Below are 13,527 nucleotides of genomic sequence, written 5' to 3'. Positions count from 1 at the left end.
TTATGATATTCACATTATGTGCCGAACCAATACAAAATTCTTACCCCAACAATTATCAGGAAAATAAGTGATTAGGTTCGGCTTATATAATACTTATGTAAATAGCCGAACCATGTACTACCAAAAGGTTCGGCGCTTACGATTTTCTCAATATAAGCCGGACCTCACATAATTTTTCTTCCATATCACACATGATTAGGTTCCGCTCATTATGACATTTTTAAACAAGCCGAACTAGGGGCTACAAAGTGGGTTCGGCTGATATATTAAGCCGAACATATTCCAGACTCGCCGAACCTTAGTGAAAAACACAAACTTTTTATGATTTTAAGCTACAAAAGTGAGATTAAACATAGGATAGAAGTGTACCCTCCTCGTCCATTGAATCAAATACAAGATTTTTCTCATTTTCCCCTTCTCCTTCTTCAAAAAAATCTAATTTTTTTTTTCTTACTCAAAAATTTTGATCTACACAAATTTATAACTAAATAATCTTAAAAATAATCACTAATCACTAATCATTAATCACTAATCAGAATTATTTTAACTAATGTGGTATTTGAAAAAAAAAGTCCAAGGATATGATGTGGTCGGGCCACATACTTCAAGTATGTGGCCCATCTTAGTTTTGTGACACCTATTATAACTAAAAACCTTCCTCCTCTAAATCCCTATCAACATTTCACTTTTTGAGAAAAAATAGGGAGTTAAGAAAAAGAATTAGTTACACTTTTTGGTATTTAACTGTTTTAAGACTTTATTTATTACTTTATAATAGGTGTCACAAAACTAAGAGGGGTCACATACTTAAAGTATGTGGCCCGACCACATCGTAGCCGCATCGTAAAAAAAAATTGTTTAAGGGGGCTTCTAATTTTGTTATTTCACATCCTTTTTATGTCTTTATTAGGTATGCCTAATAAGATTCATGTATGCCCAAAAACAACATTCTTTAAGAATGATTTTTTAGGGACCATGGTTTTTTTGAGGGGACCATGGTTTTATTAGGCCACTTTCCCTATAGTGATAAGGGGTGTCCTAAAACGTTGAAATGACTAACCTACCCTTAACCTAATTTAATTTAAAACCAACCTAATAACCACCTATATATATATAACCACCACCTCCTCCCACCGCCACCGCCCACCATCGCCGATTACCACCACCACCACCTCCGATTATCACCACCACCAACCACCGATTACAACCACCACCTCCTCCCACCACCACCACCACCGCATATTTAAGAAATGTAACAACATCAATGCAATCACAATTAAGTTCTGTTACATGATAATTTTATCGAGTATAAAAGACGCTAGCCGCAGCCTAATTCTGCCATGGGACCACTCCAGAGGTATTTTCCAACAAACCCTTCACTTTAATTTGATTTTGATTGCTTCAATCGAATAGAAATCATCAAAATAGGGTTTTAGTAGGAGTTACAGAGTCATGTTCGGTTAGGCCGATTTTCCAAAAAAAACCCTAGTTTACTAACCGAACTTCTTGAAAATGAAGAACACGAAGAACAGTTCGGTTCTATTAGATTTAAAACTAAGTCACCGAACTGTACGATCAAAACCTCCATTAACGAGCGAGTTCGGTAACCTGCGTGTTTGGAAAACATAACTGAACTACACTTTCAGGTGTGTTCGGTTACATGTTCTTGACATATGGTAACCGAACTGACCCAAATCTACATAAAATTTTTCATTTTTTTGAAAGTTTGGAGCAATTTAACCAACATTATCTAAGTTTGGAGCACACCTGGGTACCCAAATACCCTTCCTCCGGTTGTGGTTGGTAAAATCCATCGTTTTTCATGTTTTCCTTCTTCATCTTCTCTAACTTTACTCTCTCAATAATTCTACTTCTTTAAAAAAAATCATCTGATTTTTTAATCTCACTAATTATCTTTAACTTAATCATCTCACTAATCATTACACTAACTATTATTAACACTAACTAATCATCACCCAAAATTAATCAGGAGGGTAATTTAGGTATTAATATAAATATCCAGATAAGGAGTGATCTAGATTTACTTCTAATGTCTTTACCCAAAATAAAACCATGGTCCCAAAAAAACCATCGTCCCAAAAAATCGTTCTTCTTTAAGTTGGCACCTGACTTTGAAACTATATGGGCTTGACCACCCAAAGAAGGCCCATTTTTTATTATTTCGGGTGGAAATGAATTTGGACACATCACCATGGAGTGTATCTGTAGCATCATAGTGTATCTGTAGCATCATCCTCCCTAGCGACTTCTGCGTTTGAAGTAATGTTCTGAAACCCGGCCCGGCCCGGCCGGTCAGCCCAGTGAAACGGTGACCCAATCATCTTTCTGAGCCGTTCCAACAGTAACCCAGTAAATCCATTAAAAAAGGCTTCCTTTGTGAGAACCGGGTGACCCGGCCGTGTTAACCCGTGATTCGGCGTACCCAATACGATTTAATGAGTCGATAATCCTTCTTTAGTCTTCAACATTCCAACATTTCATTATATGATTCAAAGGAGCAGTTAATTTTACAAACACAATCCATACGAGTTTAGATTACAGATCTAGAGAAGAAAGAGATTAATCTTTAAAAAAAACAATTAACATAACTTTTCCGCCCTCTCCTAGATGTAGATTATAACAACTGATTTTAACATTAGCTTTTCAATCACATAAACACAAGTTTTAATTACTGGTAGCAGACCATGAGAAGAGATAAGTTAATCTCACAACAGAATGAACAAAAATTTCTTTTCTTTTTTCTTTGTTTGAACAAACCTTCAATTTATTCAAAAGCTGGGGTTATGCTTGAGATTTGGATTTTGTGGTAGGAATGATAGAGGCGCAGAGGAGATCTATCATCGAAAGCTTATGGAAAGAGAAGCAGCGAGTGTGATGGAGGAAATCACCGTGATTCTTTATGTGAATGGTGTGAATGGTGGACAAATATTCGTAATTAACAATGTAAGAAAGATAGTTGTCGCTATTCTCTTCACGTCCCATTCCCCACCCACCACTAGCACATTTGTAAGTTTCCCAGTGGCAAACGACGAAAGAAGTGGACACGTAGTAAATCAGGCTAAATAACATTTTATATATGCGACCCAGCGAATCCGGGTTGAATGACTGGTTAAACCAATGATCCTTGACTCAGTATTTTTTCCGGTTCGACGTCCGGGCCGGTTTTCAGAACATTGGATTGAAGTATTTAAATTCAAATTCTTATCAAACACATGTCCCCAAATTCTCTGCCAAACAGCTGTTGCTTTTGACCCACCCAATTGCGTACACCTATCTGCTACAAACACGTGATCAGAAACCCGTTGGTTCTTTTCAGCCACTGCCATGCTGCCACGTAATCTTAGATCATCTTTTTTGTCGCAGATCACCGGCATTGGTTTCCGATGCCAGAAAAAACCAGGAGGATGATGTGATCGATCAGAAGTGATGGAAACTGGTTTCATATCTTCTCTGGACGGTTCTAATGTCTCCCCAATAGATCTAATCTCAACTCACATTCCTCTATTATCAATAAAAAGTTCCTCCCACCAAACACCATTACTTACGGGGCTAGCAACCAAGATCCTTATTTCAGTCAAGTATGTTGCCATTGATGATTCCGGGCTAACATCAATCAAACCCCCAAATTTATCACCAATAATTTTGAATGTAGAAAAGTCCCAAAGATTATAGGGAATCCCTTTAATTCCAACCCACTGCTTCTTAATATTTTCTGAATTCGGTTTATGAATTGCATTGATAGCACCAAACCAAGGGTATATTTGAATATCAAAAGCTCCGACCTTCCAGTTACTAAATTTTCTGACCCTAGAGAATTCGGCAAAAGTATTAACAGTGAAGACAGCTTTGAGTTTGTAGTTGCAGAAAAACCTACAACCACACCCCAATGTATCTAACAATCAGTTAAGTAATCATAATGAATTCTTTTATTAATTATCAAGATTTATAGTTGGATACAAAGGATTACAATGACTTTAGTTGCTCTCCAAATAAACTTTCTCTCTCCTCATTTCTTGTCTAACACACACTAAAAGATCTCCCTCTTTACGTGATGACTTATTTCCTTTATATAGGATTCCTCATAGTGGATGACAGATAAGAGACCCATTATTTTCGGAATCACTGTGCGTTACATTCGCTCATGTATGCTCACTCATTCTCGCACAACTTATACTTCGCATAGATCATCACACTTTACTCGTGACTTTGCTGACATCATCCAATACGTCACTTCAACTTTGCCATGTGCGATAACCTTCGCTTACATCAGATAATCCTTACTTCGCATAGTTATTGATACGTGCGATATTTCATTCCTACATTTTTCCTCTTCTCATTTCGCTTACATTGTGAAGTGAGGGATATGAGAAATTTCCATCCTATAATATCGCATGTATGTATCTTTTCGTATTCTATCTTGCCGACATTCCTCCAGAATTCTAGTTTTCTTTAATTACGCGTGTGTTTTTAACCACTTGTTATCTGACACGTCCTTTTAACCGCCTGTTTTTATCCGTTCATTCCTCGCATTAATGAAATGGAATCTCGAAAAATGGGACTAACTTTTCCTTATATATCTTCTTTCGTCTTCTTTTTTCTATTTTCTTGTTTCATCTTCTCTGCTACTGCTTTCAATGATCTTGATTTTGTCAAAACTAAAACTTATTTCACCAAATAATTTACTTCTTTTACTCATCTTCATTCCCATTCTAAAAATGGCTCCTTCTGGTAAGAAGATGGAGACAGAATTCAACAAGTTAAAGGACGAACTCCATTCGAGAGGTTACTCACTTTCTCTTCCTTCATCATCTGGTTATTCATCCAAACTCAATCTTGATTTGATCAATTCCGAACAATGGAATAATCAAAGAGTTATTGTTTCATTGAGACAACTTTCTATTCTTCCAATTCCCTTGTTCAACCCAGAAATTCCATTATTCTATGAAATTCTTGCTGATGATCGATTCGCACGGGGAATATTCCAACTAAGTGGTGACGCGATCAAAATAGCTTTGGAATATTCTCGTCGTGCAGCTGGTTTAGAGACCTCTTATCTTTATGAGGTGCGAAATGAATCGCATCGTGATAAGGTCATCGATTCCACCGAATATACTCGTGATAACTTCTTCAAAAATTATTATGCTGCAATTATGAAAAGCAATTCAACTAAATGGGTCGTTAGGTTAAGAAGAAAAGATGGTATCGCTGAAGATAATAAGATCATGCGAGATGTTGATTGGAATGAAAAATCTAACAGTTCTGCTCGCAGATCTGATGACTCAAGCTGGCTTAATTTCCCTATCATTCAAGAGGGTCCTTATATTTCTGGTAAAGCTGAGGATGGCTCTGATATTCCTCTTCCCGAAAAGTTTTCTTCTTACCAACCTTGGAAATTTGTACTTTCCGAAGCTAAGACAAAGAAAGTGGTATAAGGGCTTCGCATAAATGTTCTCAATCTCGCATAATTTCCTTCCAATTTCTTATTTTCCATTTTTTTTTATTTGCAGGCTGCTAAGAGGGCCAAGACTTCACACAATGCATCAGCTTCGCAGAATAATAAAGTAAGAAACATTTTGTTTAACTTTAAAAATATTGTTTCCTCTGTTTCTTATCTTGATTATTCGTGTAGGTGAAACCTTTGTGTGACAAGACTTCGGGTAAAGGTAAGAATATTCCTAAAAGGCCTACGTTTAAGTCTTCGTAAAAAACGACATCTTCAATGGATGATCTCTCCAGGAAGCGTAAAAGATACGATTCTTCTTCAAGTTTGGAGTCTAGTAAGGAAGACATTCTTGCTCCTGAGGATTCATCAGTTTACTCTTCTTTGAAAGAGTTATCCAATCTTTTTGGTGGAGATCTTTTGACTGCTGTTGACAATGAAGAATTGAATCGTGACTTTGGAATGGTCTCTAAAATATGTGATGCTCCTATTTTAGATGATCCATCTCTTCGTGGAGCTGCCTCTGCGATAAATCCAAACCTCCAATTCACAATCGGCTCTTTGGTAATATTTGCAACTTTACCTTTTGTTTTTTCTTTAGTCTTGCTTTATTCCTAACTGTAATACTTCCTTTCGTTCTCGCAGGGATCCCGTTTACCTTATGTAATCTCCTCAAACTACCAAAGGAGACTTATTAAGCTTGAGAAAGAAAATGCTAAGCTTAAAACTGAGAATTCGACCAATTCTGAGTTGATTCGCAGCGCCCGAGAAAGAAATGATGAACTCATTGGTACGTAGCCTTTACTTTCCTTGTTCTTCTATTTTTATGCGATAATTCGCATTTCTTATTTTGTTATATTCGCAGACTTGTATAATCTTTCGGACGAGGCTTCCAATCTCCCTGATGATGAAACCCTTTTAGAACATCTTAACTCTTCTTTAAATAACTATCCCAACAAAGGATTTGAAAATCTAAGTTCGGAAGAATTTAGACTAAAATATGTTGCTCTTAATAACTTTAAACATCGTCTTCATGATAGCCAAGAAAAAATTCAATTTTTGGAAACGAAGAAGAATAAGCTTATTAATGAGACAGATGAGATTGCTCTTAAGGGTGCGAAAGCACTAAAAAATTCCAAGAATCCATTATTGAGGTTCAAAAAGCACGTGATTTAGCTTTGAGCGAAAATATCATACTTTTCGAAGAAAGAAATTTAATTCGCTCTCAGCTTCTCACAGAGAGCGAAGCTGAATTTAGTTGGGCTGCTAGGGTTCTGAATGATGCTAGAGATGATTTAGCTATAAACGTGAGTCTTCAAGCTGAACATTCCTCACTGGTTAAAGACATTGTTTCCAACTATGAAGGTCAAATGTTGCTCTTTTAGTACTTGTCTTTTCTTTGAAAATAACATCTTTTTTTTTAAACTTTAATGCACAAAAACAACCCCTTATGGAAATGGTCTTCCGAAAATGCCACCCTTAAATGAAACATACAGATAATACCCTTTTGGGATTTTGTAGACGTTTATGCCCTTATTTAGAAAAGGTCCACACCCTTTTGACTGAGTCAGCTACCACCTCAGCAAAAATTTCGACTGAGTCAGCAACCACCTTAGAAGAGATTTCAACCGACGTTAATCTCATGATTTATAAAGGGGGATACCAGCATTATTAATTGTTGATACCATTTTATCGATCCAACGGCCAGGATCGGTGGGATCTTTTTGTCCTATATGAAACAGTATCAACACTTAGTAACGTTGGTATCCCCCTTTGTAAATCATGGCTAATCTCTTCTTGATATTAACATATCTCTTGTTATTTCCGTCATTTTCAATTTCATCTCCTTCTTCTCAAACCCTTCTCTCGTTTCTCAGTTTTCATCTCCTTCCCTCTCAAACCCTTCTCTCACTTTTAGCAAAATCTGTGTAGCAAAATCTAAGTCAACACATAGATCCGCTGCCTTCAAGATTGAATTTTTCATTGATATTACAGGATAAACCAATACCTCATAACAAAAAAAACCAGAAAAACCCTATATTTTTAGATTTTTACATACCCTATTCGCAATCTATGAAAAACTAATAAATATGGATATAAATTAGGTATCTGGAAGAAGAGATTAGGGAATAAGATTTGGATAAAGGGAGATCCTAGAAATTGCAGGATACAAAGATATCAACCCAACTTCAAAACGGGCAGAAGAAAAAAAAAAGGGTATGATTTGGGGTTTAATATCATCTATAATCAATCTGAATCTAGAGAAACAAGAATCTATTACGGTAAGAATTTAGAACAGATATGTTTGATTATTTTTAAACAAATTTGTGGGATATGAAATGATAGTTTAATTGATTCTTGATCCATCTTCTTCAAAGTCGACAGTTTTAGTAGATAGGAACGTAGTTTTACTTAATCACTATATCTTTGTGTCGGGGGTTTACTGTGAGTAACTAAAGAATCTGAGTTACCACTATGTTATTACTAATTATGTTTGTAGGTTCAAGTTATGGGTGCGGGAGTGAAGAAGAAGAAGAAGAAGTGTGCTCAAAAAGTGAAATCTGATGATCATGTGGATACAAGAGTGTCGGATGCCACTGTGGAGGACAAAAGAGTGGTATCTAAGGATGGTGTTGAAAGGTAGATAGGTGACAGTTAGTCTATTAAGGCTAACCATTCATTTTATGTGCTATGTCAGGTCATTATATATTTTTGGAAGTGTTTGTATTGGTAGTATTGTTTTTTAACCTTCTTCTGGCATATGCTCATTCTCATATCTAGTTAAATACTGGACACATCTGGATTAGTTTTTGGTATGAGTTTGATCGATAGTTGACTTCAGATACAAACTTGATAGTAACTGACTTTCTTTGGTTGATAATGCTCATTGGAATGTTCATTTCTTCATGCAAGTAGCATCCTTGATGGCATCAACAGCTCCTTGTGCCTTTTCTTTCATCTGTTGACCAGCCTATACATACTTAAACTCTTCAATAAGAAACATGCAAATTAGATGCCTCTATGAAAATCCTCTTTTTTTCATGTTTCTGCATTATTCTTTTTAGGTGTATTTGGTATAAGCCGCTTGTAAGCGGAAACTAGACCGGTCGTCTGTTGGCCGCTTGTAAGAGGTAATAATCTAAGAGGTAATAAAAACTAGCGTTTGATGCTTCTTTACATTGTTGCTGCTACATATATATACTTATGGTTTATATGCAGGTGCATTTTTTTATTATAATCGTTATAAACATTAGGCTTTTGATCTTTTTGCTGTGTTAGTACTTATTTTGGGTATTGGTGTTGTCTTCTTTGGGCTGGTCAAGGTGCTATTATGGCTTCATATCCTCCTCAAGATGGGAAAGGAACTTGTACTATTATATTCTGGAGTATTTTCAACATCTGTGGTGATATCGGTGAGTACGTAATATGTATCTTCCTTTTATTAGTAATGTGTGAATAGACTAAATTTCATTCTTAAAAATTTTGGTTGGAAAATTATTAGTGTTAGTATCAACTGTTGATGATGAAGATATTGAAACCCTCCCAATTGAAATCTAATTGTGTTTTACTATTTGTTATCTTGCATATGTGGGTTAATTCCATTGATATTGAAATACAATAGAAAGGAGATTGTTTCAGTTACTGATGGGTGATATAGAAGAGGCATCACTGAGGTTGTTGTAGGTGATCATCTATCCATTCTCGTGTTAAAGCCTCTAAAGGAATGATCATCCATCCCTTCACAAAAACAGCTACTATCAAGAACAAGTACGTTATTCGTATTCACTTCTTTATTGTTTCTAATGTTATCTGTATTTTATGTAATGAATCCTGATCACCTTTTTTTGTTGTTGCCTATGTGGGTATATAACCAAGAACAGATTCCTCGAGTCATATTCATCGTTGGATGCCCATATGGAAGTGGATTGCAGAGGTCAGTGTTTCCTTTTTAGTGTGATGCACGGATGCCTTTCAGAAATTTAAAAAAAATATGTTAGGGAAAGTTAGGGACATGATAAAAGTTAAAATCCCTTGTGACAGCTATTGATGTTTAACCATTGCTTACATTGTTTTGTAGAACATCAAAAAAATAAAAAAAATCCCATTTATTTACTACAATTCCGTAGTTTAGTATCTTTCATCTTAGAGGTCTTAGCACTCATTTTTTATTTTTCAGGTTGCAAGGATTTTTTTGAGTATTAGTCATACATTGAAGAGATTGGAAAAAGTTGGAATTTTTTCCAGAGACCTGACAGAATGTAATAAAATCTTGGCAGGATCTACATAAAAATGCCAGTTTTGTAATGATTGATCCTCTCTAAATTCCTTGGTATATGAAATTTTGTTATTCGTCTTTGTTTGGTGCATTCGGAAAATGATAGCTGATTTGCAGAGACGTCTAGCAGATGGAACACCAAGATTTGTATCGTTAGACAAATTTTTGAATAGGTATGCTAAAAAAAATTTGAATACATCAAAGTTGGATAGTTCGAGGCTTGGTTCACTACTTTGGTCATTGGTTTCGAATCTCATTGCTAGTCATGTTATTTTTTATTAGATCATTTTATTTGTATAGTTTATTCCAGCGGATCACAAGTGCGTTTTATATTATATGAGAAAATGACGCCAAAATAATTATTTATGTTGGATTTTCTTCACATCTCAAAATAAAACGAAGTGACTATTATCATCCATTTGCGATTTACATATATCGAATTTAGAACAAGGCATCATCCGATTGTATTGATCCATCATCCGACTGTAAAAGTCATGCCTAAGAATGAAACTTAAAAATAAACAAATTAATTTTATTGAAATTAGAAAAAAAATAGCATAATTTGCTAAAATGTTTTGCCAAAAAAAAAGTAACATAAACTGAATTAATAAAAATAAATTGCAGATATTTTTTTAAAGAATTTACTTATAATTAATAAAATATGCACAATCTTGGAATGGATGTAGAAGTAGTAAAGATAATGAGTTATCGAACACGAAAAGAAAAAATATATAACTTTGAAAATAAGAAATCAAAATTTATGTTAACGAGGAAAACAATAAAGTAGAAAAATCTTGAGGCGTCGTCCAGTTTGAAGACATTATTCGAGATATAAGTCTACGTTGTTCGGATTCTTTTCATTCCTCAAATTCTTACTATTTTATTGGAATATGCTTTGAGATTAAACTATGTTGACGATAATTTCTCTAATTCTCTTTATTTCATTGGAAGATGTGTCATGTACATGTTATGAGAGAGGAGTGCCCATAGCAATTGAATGTCTGACTTTAGTAAAGGGTATAATATTGGTGTTTAACTTACTAACGGGTGTTGTTATCAAATGTAATAGGTGGGCCAGATGCAACCACCTGTGCTCTTACTAGCCGTAGATCCTAGGTTAGGCTTTAGAGTTTGTGTAGCTATTTAAGCTTAGAGTCTGTAAGAAAAAGGAATCAATGAATTAAGAAAAGAAGAAAGGCCGCGGGCTCTGCGGAGTAGCGGTGTAATCCAAGTTATCTATCAATCATCTCTATCATTAGTACTAAAATCATTACAATTGGTATCATCCAGTTCTTGTGCGTGCTATGAAATCAACGGAGGTCCAATGGAGGGTAGTGCTGCTACACATCAGAAGGTGACACTTGCAAGTTATTGGCTCAAAAGCTACAGCAAGCTAAGGTTCTCTGTACTATCTTGATACTTTCAATGCCTAATGAAAGTGATTGTGGGAATGTTCAAGAATTACCTCATGAGCTGCATCACACTGGAAAGTGGATTTCGGATGGTGAAACACAGTTTCTAATCTTGTTGCTGAAGTATGGTTTGCTTGAAGCGATTGCAGTATTATATCTGGGCTCATGGAATACTTTTCAACTTAAATTGTAGAGTTTTCGGTGTGTTCTTTATGGGTTCCTTGATTTGCAACAGTGGGTTCCCCTATATTACATGTCTTCATTTTTTTACTGATTTTGGTAATTGGTTGGATCGATTTGTTAACACCTATTATACATCAGCTAGAGAGAAACGTTCCCAACTGATAAACACTTTAAGTGCAACAAGTGATTTTGTTGAGTTTCACGACTATCCTCTTAAGGCGATTCTTATACGTGTTCAAAGTTGTGTTGGTCAGTTGAGCAAAAGTTATTTTTTACCGGAACTACTCAATGAATGGCCTGCTAGTGTTATGGGGGATTTAAATGGTGGTGTTTTTGTTCAGCTTCACTTTGGTTCTACATATTCTGTATTCGATCCAGGAAAGAGGAGTGGTGGGTCAGTTTTAATGGATGTTTACAATGATAAGTCGGTTTATGAGCTTGTTACAAAGGTCCTTTATGATGACTTTTTGCTGGTTATTGTGGGAAGACATGCACATGGAAATGTTCCACAACATGCTTTACTAAAATTTCTGCATCCAGTCATGCTTCTCTAGCCGAGTCTGATAAATGTGAGGACAATTGTTTATAATAGGAGATCGGTTTATCCAAGTCCCTCACATGAATTTTATAATGCTAATCAGACTCAAGTTCGACAAGAGAGTGTTAAGGTAATTATATATGCTTGTTTGATTAATTTTCCCATCTCTCTATATTTTACAACATATTATTGTCAATTATTGGGGGTTTTTAGTGAATCTACATACTTGGGGAGGAGGAAAAGAATTCAGGTTGAATCTGCCGTAGTTAACTTCACACCTTTATTGTTTTGGACATTTTTATTGATGTGGAAATTTACAACAAATGGTGTTTCTCAACTTGATGGTGTGCTTATGGGAATTCTTAGTCAGATCTATAACAAAGTTCCGGGGAAGTTCAAAGACACGTCTCCTATTTCTAAGCGCAACGGAGTCTTGGACACTACTGAAGTTTTAAGGTTTGTTGCTATCAATACACACTTACTTGAAGGTTTTGCACATCATATACATGTTTTCTTTAACGGATGGAACTCAGATTTAGGATCAGTGCTTGATTTTTAATGGAGGTAAGTTAAGGAGCTCAAGCAACATAATACTGAGAAGGTTGAAATTGTTACTTATAGTAGTAACTCCCAAATTGTTCGATATGGATATTGTGGCCATGTTTGCTGTTGGGAGACAAGCGTACGAGAGTTCATTTTCCTGGTTAATTTTCTAGGAATAGATGGACCTATGTACGCGCATTGAAGTTCGCATGAGAAGGGTCTGGTTATTACTGACCCTGACATTGAAGCGTACAAGTATCTTACATTGGTACTCCCCAGACGTGAGGCGGAGGTGCAGTCACACCATTCAATTTTAGCCGAGGACAAGCTGATGTTAAAAAGGGGTGCTGGTGTGTATGCCTCTCAAACTGGGAGTTTAAAATATAATATACATCCTTACCTTTGGGGAATGACCACAAGGAGGTGTTTACTGGTTGACTTTAAGGGGGTCACCACCACCGTGTATGGTCATTACATTCTGCCGGCAATGGGTCAACCGATTCTTGATCTGGGATTTGAAGTTTATAAAAACCTTAAACGGGGATATTTTAACCTTGGGGATAAATGTTTGCTCACGGTGATTTTCAACTTGTTAAGACATTGTTGTGGATTGATTACTGGAAATGGGAATTTAGTTTGTTTCGTATGGGCTTATGGAGTGTAGGAGGTTTGGCGGGTTACGTGAAGTTTCGTTGTGCAACATCTATCATCATTAGCTTGGAAGTTCATGTTTGCATGGGCAGAGCTGATTACAGATACCTAAGAGTTAGTGGTTCTTCGACAAATGAAATATTGGCATGGCACAGGACAACAACATGGCATCCAGTACCTGTTATGAGAGAGGAGTGGCCCATATCGTACATGACAAGAAGGCAACATCAACTTCCACCTTGCCAACTTAACAATCCTTTTTCCTTTACCCTCATCCTTGAGGACAATGATGTTATGAAGGGGATGGTATTGTCATGTAGTTGTTATGAGAGAGGAGTGCCCATATCAATTGAATGTCTGACTTTAGTAAAGGGTATAGTATTGGTGTTTAACTTACTAACGAGTGCTGCTATCAAATGTAATAGGTGGGCTAGATGCAACCACCTGTGCTCTTCCTAGCCGT

The sequence above is a fragment of the Papaver somniferum genome, chromosome 9 (assembly GCF_003573695.1).
Source record: "Papaver somniferum cultivar HN1 chromosome 9, ASM357369v1, whole genome shotgun sequence".
Classification (NCBI taxonomy): Eukaryota; Viridiplantae; Streptophyta; class Magnoliopsida; order Ranunculales; family Papaveraceae; genus Papaver; species Papaver somniferum.
The sequence above is the reverse complement of the archived record's forward strand: the minus strand, read 5'-3'. Positions refer to the sequence as shown.